This window comes from Lynx canadensis, chromosome B3, assembly GCF_007474595.2.
Source record: "Lynx canadensis isolate LIC74 chromosome B3, mLynCan4.pri.v2, whole genome shotgun sequence".
NCBI classification, from domain to species: domain Eukaryota; kingdom Metazoa; phylum Chordata; class Mammalia; order Carnivora; family Felidae; genus Lynx; species Lynx canadensis.
In genome coordinates this window covers 29,859,060-29,876,560 of record NC_044308.2, presented here as the reverse complement: position 1 = coordinate 29,876,560, position 17,501 = coordinate 29,859,060, and the positions used below count along the sequence as shown (strand labels likewise).

At 38.7% G+C, this 17,501-nt stretch overlaps 1 protein-coding gene and 1 pseudogene across 4 annotated transcripts in view; one reads left to right on the top strand and one right to left on the bottom strand.

Moving 5' to 3' along the window:
* PEAK1 (pseudopodium enriched atypical kinase 1) overlaps nt 1–17,501 on the top strand; it is a 311,110-nt gene that overhangs the window by 234,674 nt on the left and 58,935 nt on the right. The gene's annotated exons all lie outside the window — the stretch shown is intronic.
* On the bottom strand, nt 8,733–10,658 carry LOC115515644 (annotated as a pseudogene).

The following is a 17,501-nucleotide window of genomic DNA, read 5'->3' as shown; positions in this document are numbered from 1 at the left end:
AGGCACCCCAGTACTTTTTACTTTTAAACAAAGATATGCCCTGAGTATTCTTTCATCTGATTCTAAGTCTGCCTCCCTGTTGACTTACAGTAAGCCTTTTCTACCAGGCCTGGCATTTTCTTTGGCAAAGACAACAAAGTCTTATGATAGGGCAGATCCTCTTACCAGCTTTTTTATTAGAAAAGTATAAATAAAAATGAAGTGAATACTTAATGCCTTCACTTTTTCGAGCAAAATGTTAGCAAGTTTATATGTTTATCTGTATACTCTTTACAAAAATAAGCTTTTTACATAACCCCCAAATAGTTGTCAAAATGCTAGCAAGTTCCTGTTTTCCTTAAGTCCATATAATAACAAAGCAAGCAGAATAGTAGTAATATATTCCTGGAAAGAGTAGTCTTGTCATAGGTAGTTGAAAGTGGATGATAGAATATTGTACTCCAGTAGTAATAAAACACATGTATTACAGGTTACTGTTTTATTTAGGAAAAAAGCAATTTAAGTAGCACATGGTTGGAGTTACTTATGTCAGATAGTTCTTGCAGATCGATAAATGGCTTCACTCTTCATTGAGTATGGCTGTGGTGTGTTTATCTGCCTCCTGGAAGAGAGAACCAAGGACTAATTTGGCATCTCTTCTGTGAAATGAGATTCTCTGCTTTGGCTCCATGCCACCGTATGTGGGCTTGAGGGCAGCCCAGGCCCTGTGGCATGGCAGACCCCTTACTATACAGCTTATATTTTCACAGATGTTGTAATGAGCTGGTCATATTTTCCAAATTTTATCAGTTCTTAGTAAGTAACATCCCTGAATCCAAACGATGCAGTCGGTGTGCCCCATTGGTTTCAAATGTAACCGTGCACCACAATAACTTGAGGGCTGTTAAAACAGAGATTGCTGGGCCCCACGCCCACAGTTTCTGATGCAGTAGGTCTGGGGTGGTGTGGATCCCGATAATTTGCACTTCTCACAAGTTCCCCGGTGGTGGTGGTGGTGCTGCTGCTGCTGCTCCTGGGGCTACACTTTGAGAGCCACTGACCTCACCGCCATCCTAAATCTAAAGATGTGTGCTGCAGTCTAAGTAAAGCATGTGTGAGGTATTAAGATTTTCTTAGAGGCACCCTGGAATTTTCACATTTCATAATGGCTCAGATTGAGCAGAAAAAGAGGTTTTAAGTAGTGCTTTTTTTTTTATTGTTTGGAAAGTTTTAAAGATACATCATTTGCTTTTTCAATAATTACTTAATTAGATACACCATTGGTATTTACTTAAAGCAACTTTGAAAGGGAAAAACATTACTGTCAAATGTCAGCATTTGTGTTTCCAGCTTGATGGTGGCGGTAATCATTAAATTACCATCCCGCTGTTGGAAGAAATGAAAATTCAAGTTTTTCTATAAGTAATGAAGATACCAAATCCAAACTGTAAGAAATGAAAAATACGTGACTTCAGGCCAAACCCTAAAAGATAAGGGACTTTGTAGAGCCTTTTATTATGGGATTGTTACTGAATTTATTTATTTGACTGTTCAGGTGACATAAATTGAGTATCTTCAGTATGCTGTATATGTGCCATAGGGACAAATAGGGAAAAGATGATCACACTGCTGAAATAACAGGCTCGGGTTTGACTTCACTTTAGCTATTTGTCTGGTTCTTCAGTGTACAGTGACTATAATGATACCTGTCACACACAGTTAATTTGAGGATATAATAGGAAAACACATAAAAGATTTTGCACAGGGTCTGACACACTTTGGGTGCTTTAAGATGTTAGTAGCCCCTCTGCCTTCGATACAATAAATGCTAAAACAATGTATGTGTGTAGCGACACAGAAGCATAAAAGACAGTGATTAGATCAGCTTAGAAAAGACTTCTCTCAGAAAGGAAATACACACCAGGTCTTAAAAGACAGATAGGATTTTTCCCACTGCTTGGAAAAGACATTGTAGGCAAAAGGAACAATATATGCAGAGCCGCAGAGAAGATGATGATGGCAAGCAGAATCAAGACAGGTGGCTGGGGCGTCTGGATGGCCCAGTCGGTTAAGCATCCGACTTCAGCTCAGGTCATGATCTCATGGTTCTTGCATTCGAGCCCTGCATCAGGCTCTGTACTGACAGCCCGGAGCCTGGAGGCTGCTTCAGATTCTGTGTCTCCCTCTCTCACTACCCCTCCCCCACTCGTGCTCTGTCTCTCTCTTTCAAAAATAAATAAACATTTAAAAAGTTTAAAAAAAAAAAAAAAGACAGGTGGCTGGAAAAGGATGACGAAGAGACCAGTGGTTCTTCAAATGTGGTCAAAGCAAGGTCAAATAGTGATCACGCACAAGTCACCACTTTCATAAGACATTATTCTTTTCACTACGTTGACATTTGCACTGGTGGCACAAAAACAATAGTATGTAAAACTACTTACACCTTAACAGAAATCAAAGCCATCACATAATATTGTCCAAATAGTTAAAAAAAAAAAAAAGTTTCACTTAAACGTGTCCTTGATGAAGTAGTTTTATTAAATCTCAGCCCTTGAGGCTATGTCTGTTAAACTCCGTATGATGAAATGGGAAGTATACATGAAGTGCTTCTGCTGCACACCAAAGTGTGATGGCTACCTCAAGGAAGCACACTTGGGAAATAGTTTGAGTTTCAAGATTTGGGTTACAAAGCTGAACTACCCCCCCCTCCCCATCTTCATGGACTGCCTTGAAAGAACAAGTGGCTGATCCCCTGTGGCTGGCTATTCAGACTTGAGTGTTTCGCAGATATTTTCTCAAGAATGAGCATAGCCTATTACTTAAAGGAAAACAATGGACAGTATTTGTTGTCAATGATAAAATTCAGGCTTTCAAATAAAAGTAAGAATTTTTGAAAACTTGTATCTGCCACCATGACCTTGACAGCTTCCTGATACTTAGAGATTTTTCTGATGAGATTGGTGGTGGTGGTGGTATTTGCATACAAAGGTTTTTTAATATCACATGATGAAATGTGCCAACATTTGGAAGATCTGCATAACCCAGTGAACTGGCAATTTCCAAATGACCTAATGCATGATATTACAAAATTACGCATACGTTGAAACTGCAAATTAGACCAATAGATTTTTATGTAACTGAGTCCAAAAGGTTTATTATTAATGGTTTCAGATTTCACATTGCAAGTAACCTTTAAGGGACTTCTACTTACCAAGTTCTGGTATAGTACCAAGAAGAATATTCATAATTATCTAAAAGTCTACTGATACACTCCTCCCTTTCCCACCCATATATCTGGATGAGATCAAATTTTTTTCATTACAGTTGACTCTTGAACAACACAGCTTTGAATTGCACAGGTCTACTTATGTGTGGATTTTTCTTAAATACAATACAGTACTGTAAATGTATTTTCTCTTATGATTTTAATACCATTTTCTTTTCTCTAGCTTACTTTAAGAACACATTATATAATAATATATGACATACAAAATATGTGTTAATTGACTATGTTATGAGTCAGGCTTCTGCTCAATAGTAGGCTATTAGTAGTAAGTTTTGGGGGAGTCAAAAGTTATACACAGATTTTTGACTGTACAAGGGACAGTGCCCCTAGCCCCCACATTGTTCAAGGGTTTTAAAGGGTTTTTAAATTTTTTTTAATTATTTTTAAAGGGTTTATTATTTTAAATGAACTAGTAACTATTTTTAAATTTTCTCAATTTTAATTTCTCATATAATGTCAATAGCTACAATTCACATAAGCAAGAGCCCTTGCACTTCTCAATAATTTTTAAGTGTAAAGGAATCCCAAGAACAAAAAACTGGAGAAGTGCTGAGACAAACTGTGAAGAGGCTTGAATGATATGTTGAAATATTTGGCCCTTATCTTGTAGATTTTGTAGCAGAAACAGGTTTTATGGGGGGAAGTATGTGACTTTTTTATTTTTTATTCTTTTAAAGATTTATTTTTTAAGTAACCTCTACATCCAATGTGGGGCTTGAATTTACAACCCTGAGATCAAGGGTCACATGTTCCACCGACTGAGCCAGCCAGGTGCCCCAATATTTTTTAATTTTAATAAATTTTTTTCTGGCAGTGTCATTGAAAATGGACTGGAAAATGGAAACACTGATGACAAGGATACTAGTCAAATTTGGGCTCCTGTGGAATATATCCACAGGCATCATTTCTATCTGGCTAAGTCTGGATCATGAGGAGTTAATTTAATGGTTATTCTACTCTGTGATCGGGTGGGAATTCCTCCACTATCATTTTTACGCACACTAGCCTACCTGCCATCTCTGCAGCTCTTTGGGTGTCCATAGCATGGGGAGTAATACTGCATAGGAAGAAAAATGTAAGCACTGGAGTCAGATTCAGATTTGAATTCTATGTATACATACCACTGGTAGGTGTGTGACTTTTGACTTAACCTCTCTAAGCTAAGGCTTTCCAACCTGTACAGTAGTGATACTAATACCTACCTAACAGAGCTATTATGAGGACTAAATGGATACCTATAAAGCATCTAATACAGTATCTAGGAATAGGGTTGGCCTCTTTACAAATTCTGTTTAGGGCACCATAATTTAAGATGATCCTTGCTGAATGTCTTGCCTCTGCAGTCTGTTTTTAGAACAGCCAAGTGTTCTTTCTTAAACATAAATCCAGTCATGAGCCCAAACTGCAGAAAGCCCTTTGTCTACTTGTTTAATTTTACTTACTCTCTTTTACTTACTCTGAGGGCCTTGTTGATAATGTTGACCATGAAGTGAATACTACAGGATTACCTTTTAAGGGATACCATCTTAAAATGGGTCCTTTTATTTATTTCCATTTTATTTTAAAGTTTTTGTGAAAGAAAATTTTAAACATATACAAAAGTAGATAAATTAGTAAAATGAACTACCATTTACCCCAAACCCACATTTCCAACAGTTACCAATTTATGGCCAATCTTGTTTCATCTATAACCTTTTCTTCTTCCCCACATTATTTTGAAGCAAATCCCAGACATTGCATTTGTAAATGTTTCAGTATGTATCACTAAAAGTTAAAATCCTTTCTTTCCCTTCCTTCCTTCCTTCCTTCCTTCCTTCCTTCCTTCCTTCCTTCCTTCCTTCCTTCCTTCCTTCCTTTGCTTCCTTCTTTCCTTTTCCATCCTGACCATATACCAGAAAGGATTCTGTAAACTTTAATGGCTAACTCCTGGCTAAATGGCATCTGGTATCCAGATTTTAAATACTGGGTATATTCTGATAACTCCATCCCTGACCTACCCCATGATTCACATGCTTAGCCACTTGATATCTCCACTTGAACATCAAATGGACCTCTCAAATGAGGCATGTCCAAAACAGAATTCTTGATTTTTCCCTCCAAATCTATTCCATCCCAAGTCTTCCCTTCTTGGTAAATGATCCCACCATCCATCCAGTTGCTTATTCCAAAAAGTAGGGGTCATCCTTGATCCTTCTCTTCCCCACACCCCCTACATAGAAAATATCGGCAAGTCTTGTTAACTCATCCTCTAGAATAATACATCCCAAATCTGTTTACTTCTTTCCATCTCTGCTTCTACCACTGTGGTCCAAACCACCATCATCTCACCTGATTTACTAAAGTATTTTCCTAATTTATTTCCCTGCTTTAATCTCTTGCCTTTTCTAATCTAGTCTCTCTAGGATAGCTAAGTAGCCAAGTACTCTTTTTCAAATCAAATCGCATAGTGTCAACACAGTGAAGAAAGTCCCTACATAATATGACCTCTGCCTACTGTCTACCTATTTAACCTATCTCCTATTCATCCCCTTGTTCACAAACTTCTCACAATAGTTTTCTTTCTGTTCTTCATACGTGCCAAACATAATCCCTTTTTTAATCAGCTACTCACTCTCTTTGGCATGCTTTCTTCAGATTTTTGTATGGCAAGCTCCTTTTCATTCAGCTCTCAATTTAAGTGTCACTTCCCCAGGAAAATTTTAACTGACTTCCCCATCTTAAGAAACTTCCCCTACCTTCAGTCACTCCCCATTACATCATCCTTTTTTATCTTTGATTTATTCACGTGTTTGTCACTTTTTCCCCCCCACTATTCTGTCTTCATTTTACTCCTCCCTTCTGGATTCAGTTTCCGTTTAGTAGTCTTTTCAGTAAACTGTGTGGTAAATTCTAAAATCATCTTGATTTCATAATTGGTAGGCAGTATCTTTTGCCAATCACATGTCCTTAAAAATTTAGTTGAAAACATTTTTTCTAATCAGTTACAAAAACTTAGTGCCTAAGAAAATAACTGTAATTCACCCAAAATAACTTTAATACTTCCAGACAAAGTTAAGGATCTCATTTGCCCACTGAAGGGTCTCTTTTGGCTAACCTTTCCAGCTTCACCAGCCCTGAACATCCTGTTCCTAATTAGCAAAGCCCCCCCAGTGTATCATGTAAGTCTGGTTTCTCTGAGACTCCCAGAAACATCTCAGGAATTCAACTGTGCCTCACACTGCTGGGATTCTGTCCAAACCTCTGCCAACTTCTGTTTTGGACAGGGAGATAAGGTTTGGCACACCTTTGCTGCCTTAGGAATGCCATTCATCTGTATAAGCCTTCCTCTATCCTTCCAAGATCTTTTTTTATCTTCTTAGAACCCATAGAACTAAGCTATATTCCTTAGTAATCCAGGAGTCAATTCTAGGAACCTTCTAATCCACTCCAGGGTTCAAGGATATATAGAAGAAGTTGGAGAACTATGGCCTATAGGCCAAATCCAACCTGTCACCCCTTTCTGTAAATCAAGTTTTATTGGAAAACAGCCACACTCATCCATTTGCATGTTGTCTATGGCTACTTTTGCACTATAACAGCAGCCTTAGGTGCAACAGACACCATGTAGCCTGTAAAGCCTAAACTATTTACTATCTGACTCTTCACAGAAAAAGTTGACTGAGCCTCTGAACTAAGCTATAATAAATACCTGATTTGTCTCTGGTTTTCAGGCATACTAGTGGCCTATGTCCATTCTAGCCAAACACTATACAGGTTTGCTACTCACTAAAGTACCCAAAGTCTGGGCCTCTTTATAGACATATGTGTATGCACATATAGTATGGAAAAAGAAAGTCTGAGCACTTTTCAGAATGTGGTAGAATGTAATGTCCTTCTCTTTCTGTAAAGTTAGAAGCTTAAGGTTTTTTTTTAATGCTTATGCTCCAGTTATATCTTAATTTGCATTATCTCTATTCTTTGCTAAGAGAACCCTATCAAAGTCATCTTTTCATGCTTAGGACCCGAATGGCCTCTGAAAATCAAATTCCTGCTTCTCATAAAGAAAAAAAAAAAATTGGAGAGAGAAGCTGAAAATAGCTGCTTGCTCTCCTGATCATATATTCTTTGCTCTAAAGAAACTTCTGGACTATAAGCATTTATTTATAAAGATCACATCTACATTTGCTGACATACGGTTCTTAAAGTTAGATGAGTTCATAAAGTCCTTACTATTGAACTTTTAAGTAATCCTTTTAGAGAAAACTGATATCTCACTCTATCCTAATCACAGAATGATGCAGAATAGTTGTGTTTATGTGCACCATGATAGGGTGGTTTTCAGACAGCTTTACATTCCTTTCCTTCTGGAAGGTGATAAAACTCCAGAGAAGTAAACCGCCTTGCTTAGAGTTTCATAATGAATATGTTCCCAAGTAAAGAATCCAGCTGAGACTTCCCTCACTTACTGGGTCAGTTTTGTTTCCTTGTTCGCCTAATGAATCCAAAGTTAAATACCAATATCTTATTATATAATTTTTTTGTTTTATTTTTTGTTTTTTTTCTGATATAATTTATTTCAAGTTGGCTAACATACAGTGTATACAATGTTCTCTTGGTTTTGGGGATAGATTTCTGTGATTCATCGCTTACATACAACACCCAGTGCTCATCCCAACAAGTGCCCTTCTCAATGCCCATCACCCATTTTCCCCTCTCCCCCGCCCCCTCATCAACCCTCAGTTTGTTCTCTGTGTGTAAGAGTCTCTTATGGTTTGCCTCCCTCTCTGTTTGAAACTTTTTTCCCCTTCCCTTCCTCCATGGTCTTCTGTTAAGTTTCTCAAGTGCCACATATGAGTGAAAACATGATATCTGTCTTTCTCTGACTAGCTTATTTCACTTAGAATAATACCCTCCAGGTCCATCCACATTGCTGCAGATGGCATGATTTTATTCTTTTTCATTGCCAAGTAGTAGTCCATTGTATATATAAACCACATGTACTATATAATTCTTTTTTTTTTTAACTTCAAACAAATTTTTATTACACAAAGGTTGTCACATAATTGGACATTTCTCTACTTTGTACACAATTAGTCTTACTCTCCACAGAAAGGCTCCTTCTTTTCATCTGGTAATGGCAAACACTAAAATCCTGATTTTAACAGAATAGTAGTAAAAATGCCTCAGTGATTTAAGTTGAAAGCAGTACATTGGTACATGGCTCTTGCATTCAGTTATCAGGAATGTACAAATGTCTTTTCAAAAACACAAAATAAATTATCTGTAGGCATGGACAATGACAGCAGTAAACCATTATATGTTGTCAACTGAAACCAGTAATTGATGGTTATAGTGATTTTCTTAGCCATCAGCCAGCCTTTTCTTCAGTTGTTTCCTTCAGCTGACTTCTCTGAAGTTATTGTTGAGGAGCACTGCCTTGAGCTTCCTCTCACAGTTCATTAATAATGGTAAAGCACTATTCTAGGAATTAGAACATGCCATCTCCCATACCACCTCCCATTCCACCTATTCCGCCCATTCCAGTGTCCTTTTCTTCCTTAGGAATTTCGGTGACTACAACTTCTGTTGTAGTTAACAGAGAGGCCGCTCCAGCAGCATCCAATAAAGCAGTTCTTACAATCTTAGTTGGATCAATGATTCCCTTTTCTACCGTATTCACAAAATCTCCAAGCATAGCATTATAACCAACTTCTGAGGAACTCTGCATAATTTTCTCAACTATCAATGATCCTTCAACACCTGCATTCTTAGCAATGGTCATTGCAGGAATTTTGAGGGTTCTCTTAATGATTTCTATACCAATTTTTTTTTTTCAACGTTTATTTATTTTTGGGACAGAGAGAGACAGAGCATGAACGGGGGAGGAGCAGAGAGAGAGGGAGACACAGAATCGGAAACAGGCTCCAGGCTCCGAGCCATCAGCCCAGAGCCTGACGCGGGGCTCGAACTCCCGGACCGCGAGATCGTGACCTGGCTGAAGTCGGACGCTCAACCGACTGCGCCACCCAGGCGCCCATCTATACCAATTTTTTGATTCATTAGCTGGTGTTATTGAATCCAAGGCTGGAATGCACCAAAGCAGGGCACAAGCCCCTCCCAGAACAATGCCTTCTTCAACAGCAGCTCTGGTAGCATTGAGGGTATCTGTAACTTTGTCTTTCTTTTCATTCACTTCAGCATCACTTGTGCCACCAACCTTCAGCACAGCTACTCCCTCTGAGAGTTTTGCCAGATGTTCATTCAGCCTTTCCTTTTCATATTCACTAGTTGTGATATCTATTCAATGATTTCTTGGATACAGTTTGAGCCTTGTCACCTTTTCCTTTTAAGAGCATGGCATCATCTTTGGTCACAATGACCTCTCCAACTTTTCCTAAGTCATGAGGCTGAACATCTTCAAGATTTAGAGTCAACCCTTCTCCAAACACAGCACCACCAGTAGCAATAGCCATATCTTTAAGCTGATTCTTTCTATTGTCAACAAAACCTGGAACTTTGACAGCTACAACCTGAAGACCAACTTTTAGCCTATTCAAAACAAATATACTCAAGGCTTCTCCATCAACATCTTCAGCAATTATGAAGGGCTTGTGGTGAGCATTGGCAATTTCAAGAGCAGGTACAATGGATGGACACTAGAAATTTTCTTTTCACTCAACAGAACACAAGCATCTTGGAATTCACATTCCTGCCCTTTTGATGTATTAGTAAAGTATGGAGAAATATAACCTTGATCAAACTTCATGCCTTCAGTAATTTCTAATTCATCATTTAGTGTTTTTCCATCCTTTACTGTGATGACAACCTGTCTTCCAACCTTTTTCATTGCATCAGAAATGATGTTGCCAATTTCTTTGTCTCCATTTGCAGAAATGGTAGCAACCTGAGCAGTTTCTTCAGGGGTTGTCACAGGTTTAGACTGCTTCTTAAGTTCAGCAATTACAGCGTCAACAGCTAACATCACACCTCTCCTGATTTCCACTGGATTAGCACCTTTGCTAATCTTCTCAAAGCTTTCCTTGGCAATAGAGCGTGCCAGGACAGTAGCAGTAGTGGTGCCATCTTCAGCCTCTTCATTTGTGTTATTGGCAATGTCTTGAACAAGTTTAGCGCCAATATTTTCATATTTATCTTTTAAGTCAATTGGCTTTGCAACAGTCACACCATCTGTTGTTACTTTGGGACTGCCCCAACTCTTTTCAGTAATCACTGTTCTTCCCTTTGGCCCCATAGTAACAGCTACAGCATCAGCTAAAAGGTCTACACCTTGAAGCGTTAAGGCTCAGGCATCTGCACCAAATTTTACATCTTTGGTATAAGCCTGAGTGAGATGAGGAGCCAGTGCCCTGGACACTGGTCTAATTTGGCAAAGGACTGTGGGTAATCAAAGCATTTCTGCGGGGCAGCGGCAGGGCGCTGAGGCAGGCCATCGGAGGCAAGGAAGGGGCACTATATAATTCTTAAAACACTTTCACTCACATTATCTCATTTGTCCCAACATCTATGACAGTGCATGCTTCTTCCTATTTTATAAGACAGAGAAACAGGCTCAGTGACATTCCCAGGGCCACTCTGCAAGCAGGTAGCAGAGCCAGACTCTGACTTTAGAGGTGTTTGACCCCTAGGTGATTTTTGTTGCACTCTTGGTGGTGGTTGTTGAGTCTGTTGGTGTCTGCCATGTCTTTTATAAAGCCAGCCTGAGTGCAAGAAGGTAAGTCTGTGACCAGTAAGGGATGTGTACTGATTCACTGAGCTGTCAAGCAGTCTTAAAGTACTCAACATTGGCACAGTTGAACATAGTTGTTCACTCTCTTAAAAGCACTTTATTTGAATTTCCTAATTAATACACACTCCTATAAATGTCACCACAGTCATTTTTTAGATGAATAATGGGAGACAGGGACCGAGAAGCAGTGGTACAGACCTGAAATGAAATTTGAGTTTCTAATTTCCAGGCCTGTATTCAGACCTCTAAGCCACAGTTTGAGCCAGTGATTATTTAACATAATTGTAGTAGGTATTGATTAGAGTCATCAGGTAATAATATTTAGAAGTTTAATTCCAGGACAAGCAGTTTGTCCTCATATGGTGCTTCTATAATGGTGATTTGTTAATAGCAGGGAGAAAGGCTTGCCTGAAAAAAACAACACAATGACAGCAGTGCACGCTGATAGCTCCCACCCCCACTCCTAGTTCTTATGTGGGGATATAGACTCAGGAATCAGTCGTTGGCCTTTCTGTGCTGCTGGCACATGGATGTAGCTCCACTCTGCATCAGGGAGATGTCCTGTTCCACACTAGAACCTGTAGAGGATCCTAGTAATACTCTTCTCCAGTGCCTTGCTGTCCAGATCCCATGTGATTTGACTTATTCAGCACCTGTTTACTGAGTGTTTGCTATAATCTCAGTCCCTTTATATTAATCTGCTCAGGCTACCTTAAAATACCACAGACTGGCCAGTTTACTTACAAGTATACAATCTTATCTGACAGGGCCCTACCCTTATCACCTCATTTAATCTAATTATTTCCTTGGAGGCCCCATCTCCAATATAGTCACACTGGGGTTTAGGGGCTTCAACATATGAATTTGGGGGGAACACAAACGTTCATCCAGAACACCTGTTATGGGTGTTCAGAGAAGGAAGAGTCCCTGCAGACCCAAAGATGTTGTGAGCAGTGTGAGACCTGAGTAGTCTTTAGTGACTGGCTGGGTTTGAAATATATGGAAAGAAAAAGGGAGGGAACTCTAGGAAGGGAAAGTAGGTTCAGCAAAGATGGAGAATGTGGTATCCAAGGGACAGGGAATTATGATGTAGAAATACGTTGGTTTGTGTGAAGCTGAAGGATTGTGTATTAGAAAATTTGAAATAAAGAGGCTCTTAAATACTGAAAACAAACTGAGTGTTGATGGGGGGTGGGGGAGAAGAGAAAGTGGGTGATGGGCATTAAGGAGGGCACCTGTTGAGATGAGCACTGGGTATTGTATGGAAACCAATTTGACTATAAATTATATCTAATATAATTTTTTTTTTTTTTTAAAAAGAAAATTTGAAATAAGGATGGAAACATACATTGCAGCCTCATTGTGAAAGGCCTTGAAGGCCTGCAGGTAGTCCAGACATGACCCTGATGGGTCACAAGGATGTAGAACAGAGGATCACTGGAACAAAATAGAGATTTTAGGTGAGCATTTTGTGCTCACCTCTGTCCTCTTTTGATACAAGGAACTGAGGTAGTGCTGCATGTTGGCAGACTTGACCTATTACTGCTTCTTACTTTCAGAGGAGACTTTCTCCAGCCAGGGCTTCAAGTAAGAACCGTAAATATCATACTAGGCCAAATCCCTGTTTTCTAACATTTTGTGAGTTTGTATAATTGTATTCCAAGAATAAATCTCAGAGGGTAAGGATTGGTTCCAAAATACCCCCTCCCTTTTTTTTTAAAGAACCCATTATGAATCTCTCATCTGTGACTACTTAAATTATTTTATTTCCCCTTTCTACTATATCACTTCTGAGCAGTGATGCTCCTGACTTAAAATTTTCTTACTCACTTTTTGCACACTGTTTCTTTTATACTTATTGCCCTGGTCTCTCTGGTGGGGAGGGAGGCTATAAAATAGTTTCTCAGAGTGTGGGCCTAGGACCAACTGTGTTAGAATCTCCTAGAGCAATTATATAAATGCAGATTCCCAGGCCATACCCCAGAGCTGTTAAATCATTCCCTAGAGGTGGGAGCCACAAATCTGCATCTTTAGCAAGTTCCCAAGGTAATTCTTAGACACATTAAAGTCTGGTAACAATTGGTATAGTATTTTAGAACACTGACCTTGAAGTCACTCAGACCTGAATTTCAATCCTGCTTTTACCACTTATTAGCTCTGTCATCTTGGACAAGTTACTTGAGCTCTGATTCTAGTTACCTCATCTATAAACTGAGAAGCAGAATAGTGTCTCTGTTTAGAGCACAGACCCTAGAGTTGAACTGCTGGGCTTTAATCTCAACTCTATCAGTTAGCAGCTGTGTTATCTGAGGCAAATGACTTAACCTGTCTGGACTATAATTTCTTCATTTGTAAAACAGATAATAATATGTCTAGTGCATTGTTGTGAGACTTAAAATAATTTATGTAGAAGGTTAGAAGGGGGATGGTTTTTGCCTCACTCCTCCCTGCCCCAGGCATTGACAATGTCTGCAGACTATTTGGTCATGTGACTAGGGAAGGAGGGAGTGGTTCCAACATGTGAGTAGAGGCTAGAGATGCTAGTGTGATCCTACTATGTACAGGACATCCCTCCACTACAAAGTATTATCTGGTCCAAAATGTCAGTAGTGCCACTTTAGAGAAACATGACTTAGAACAGGCACATAATAAGTACTATATAACTTTTGGCTACTATTATGATTCCCTTGTTGTAGGAATAGCAAGCCTTACTTGGAGCGTTATTGTTAGAAGACAGATATAGATATAGATGTATAGTTTTGTTTTTTTTTTGAGAGAGAGAGAGAGAGAGAAAGAGAGAGAGAAACACAACAGGGGAGGGCGGCAGAGGGAGCAAGAAGGAGAATCTTAAGCATGCTCCACACCCAGCATGGAGCTTGACACAGGACTTAATGTCGCTATATGAGATCATGACCTGAGCCAAAATCAAGAGTTGGTCACTTAACCAACTGAGCTACCCAGACGGCCCAGGAAATATATATTTAAGTACAGTACCAAGAACTCAACAAATGCAGAGGCGATGGTGGTGATGTATGTATAAACACAGTCTTTCTTTACCAAAGCAGCTCCTCTTTAAAGACATTCTTTTGCAGGGCACCTAGGTTGGCTCAGTCGGTTAAGTGTCCAACTCTTGGTTTTGGCCCAGGGCATGATCTCACAGTTTCATGAGTTCAAGCCCCACATCCAGCTCCGCACTGACAGCACAGAGCCTGCTTGGGATTCTCTCTCTCTGCCCCTCCCCTGCTCACGCTCTTTCTCAAAATAAAAATAAATAAAAATCCTTTTGCAATGTAAATACTTCGTTTAGAATTTTTTGAAAGTAGAGCAATAATAGCTGTATTCTTTTTAAAACACTCTACTTCATCTTCATAAGCATTTATTGTTGAGTCTTTACAGTATATCAAGCTTGCCTTATGGTGCCAGTGTGGTGGATGTCAGAGTAGGAGAGTATCCAGTTCAGATCCTGACTCTACTACCGAAGTTTCCTTATAATCTTGGGCAGGTCACTTCACTGCTCTCAATCTCAGTTCCCCCATCTGTAAAATGAAAGCAATTACATCTACCTCCTGAGATGTTTTCGTGAATTAAATGGAAAAGTGTGTGGCTTGTACAGTGTCAAGTAGGAATAGGCTCTGAGTGGTTTTGGTTCCCATGTCCTCCTTGAGCCCCCAATGTTTTTAGAGAGTTTAGTATACAAAATCATCTCCATCCTCTGACTTGAAGGGCAGATGGACAGTTGAGGGAGATAAGAGGAGGGTGGGAAAATGTGTAGTGACTTGCTTCTCCAGTGTTTCTGGGCATGGGTAAAAAGTCAAGGACCCAAAAAATGACTTCCATATCCTCCCTAGGGTAGTTCTAGTAGAAAGGCCTGCATTTTCTTTTCATATCTTGCTTTTTCAGGAAATATACATCAGTATCTCACACCATTCTTTAGAAGTGAGCCAAGGCCTAAATGGTGATACTGAGAAGCTCCTTCTATAACCCTGTTATTGAAAAAGACAGCCACCTTTTATTGCTCTTTTCCAAGATTAATTTATCTTTTCTGTTAATTTGCACAGATAGTATTCTGACTTTGTATTTCATACAATTTTAAAACTGTAATTTTTATTGGCATTATGAAGATGACAGTGATTTACAGTGGCCTGTGTTTTTATCTACTTCACTGTCTTGCGGTCTAGTGCCTAAAGACACTTTTAATTTGCTATTCACATCTGTTTAAAAAAAGAAGTGAAACCATGCAGTATCTGAAAATTAGAGTCTATTCAAGACCTTGCACGTGGCTGCCAGTCTTCCCCATTCTAAGACCTAGCCACTTCGTTCACCGGTAAGAGTTGGTGTGTTTGACCAGACTCTGTTAGACATATTAGCAGGAGCTCATCAGATCTCAGTTAAAGGTTAATCTCAGTTCAGGAGAAGTTTGAAGTTTTCAGTTAAAGACCACAGAAGGCTTAGTGGAAAATTGGAGACACTAAGATAGTGATCAATGGACACAACACTTTTCTACCTGAGAATGCCAGTAATTGGAAAGTGTAGCAAAATCAAGTTGAAGACCTGAAAACTAAGATAGGATTAAGAAATGTCACATTGGCGGGGCGTACAGGGACAGAAAAATGGAGTTTGCTTCCAATAGATTGAAGGTGTGGGGTTTGATAACTTTGAACTCTCCTCATGTGTTAGTATATATTCCATTTCTGCAAAAGTCCATCATCCCCAGCAACCCCAGAAATCAGCAGGTCTGAAACAGTTAACAAAACTATGAAATGCTATCTCTGGATATGCTTTGATTTGAATTTTAGGAATAAAAAGAGGTTTTAAAAATCACACATTTGTTTATTGGCTGTCTTAGGCAAATAGAGACAAATGTCATTGCCGAAGAGAGCTGGCAAATGGGAATTTAGAATACCATTTGCCCAAAGAGGCAGATGGTCTCTGTAGAAGCCTGATTTCGTTTATGGTCCCTTCTGAAGCTGAATGAAGGTAGTTGAATTTGAAGATAAAGTTGAACTGAAATTGTGGAAATACTTGGATACATAAAGGACTCTAATGTAGAATTTGATTTGCGTTTTAAAAAGTGCATTTAGATATTTAACAGAATTTTTACAAAAATTTGTCTTCAACGGATTTGCCAGGGAAAAAACAAGATTATTTCGTTTGATGGTGTAATGATTAATCCTACCACCTGGGTAAGCCAAGTGAGCTTCCCACAGGAGATGGCTTATGCAGCTTTGAATTATGTATGAATACTGTAGACTGATGAGAGCTAACCTTACCAAGGGATTCATTTGTAGAACAGACAAATCTGTAACAGTGTTACAGTTTCCTTTGAACACCTTAAGTTCATTCTCCACATTCAGAAAATGAGAATTCTTTGTGGAGATTATGATGTGATTTTTTTTGAAGTGTCAGGTCAAACATACCAAATCTCAATTACAAATTGGTCATTAATGAAAAAGTCGGTCAAAGAGTTTGAGGTACCAGCAAACTTGTGTTCTCTTCCATCATGAATGCAGAGTGGATGCTGAGGGTCCAGTAAAAGAGCAGGCTAAGTCTGGTTTGACTCAACCTGACAATTAAGGACCTAGAAGTCAACACCATAGTAATCATAGACATTCCTCATAGCACTATAGAACTAGGGATTGTTTCAACATGAATTTAAATAGTAGAAATAGAAAAGTGCTAACTTCCTCTTTGTGAGCCATATACCAGTTAACAATTCTGTTTTATAGTAATGAATATCAAATTGTACTTACCTGGAAAAAAAATCTAGTTATCCTGGTCATGTTTGTTATTTCAAGATATGCTAAGATATAGTGTATTAGAAATTCTAGTAGCTTTTTTGTAATTTCATTTTGAAGATTTTTTTTTACCTTCTGTCTCATGGATGAAATGGGGGAAATTTTCATTTTCTTTATTATCTCCTTCCTGATGCTGTCCTCTAGTTTGTACAGAGGATCAAGTAATCAGAACCTGAGTTCTCTGATTCCCATTTTGGTGTTTTCCCTATTATCTTAAACATTTCTCGACAAAATATTGGTGGTGAACTATTTTGTTAGGAGATAAAGTTTGTATCTAGGAAAGTGTCATTTTACTATTCGGGAGGGTTTTCTGATTTTATATCTATGAAAGAAATCGATGGTGAAAAATTATATTCCCTTATAAAATTAATATGCCTTAGATAACTTGTCAGATTTTTACTTCCTTCTTTCTTCCTAGACAATTTGTCTATTGATAAATAGTGTCTGAGTCAACCTTCTCTGATGCTGTTCTCAATTCTTTTTCATTTTTTAGTCCTAGCATGTTACCACTTCTAAGCTTGAACTCTCAAAACCTCTCCCTTTCCCATCTCTTTTACCATTTTCATCATACAAAGAGGTGTTCTTCTCTCAAGCATTAGGATGTGACATACCATTGATGCATTTTTTTAAAAAAAACATCCTTCCTTTTAGACTTTGCTGTCACAGTAAATGCCGATCTTAGCATCCATTCGCAATTCCTTGTGATTTTACTTTC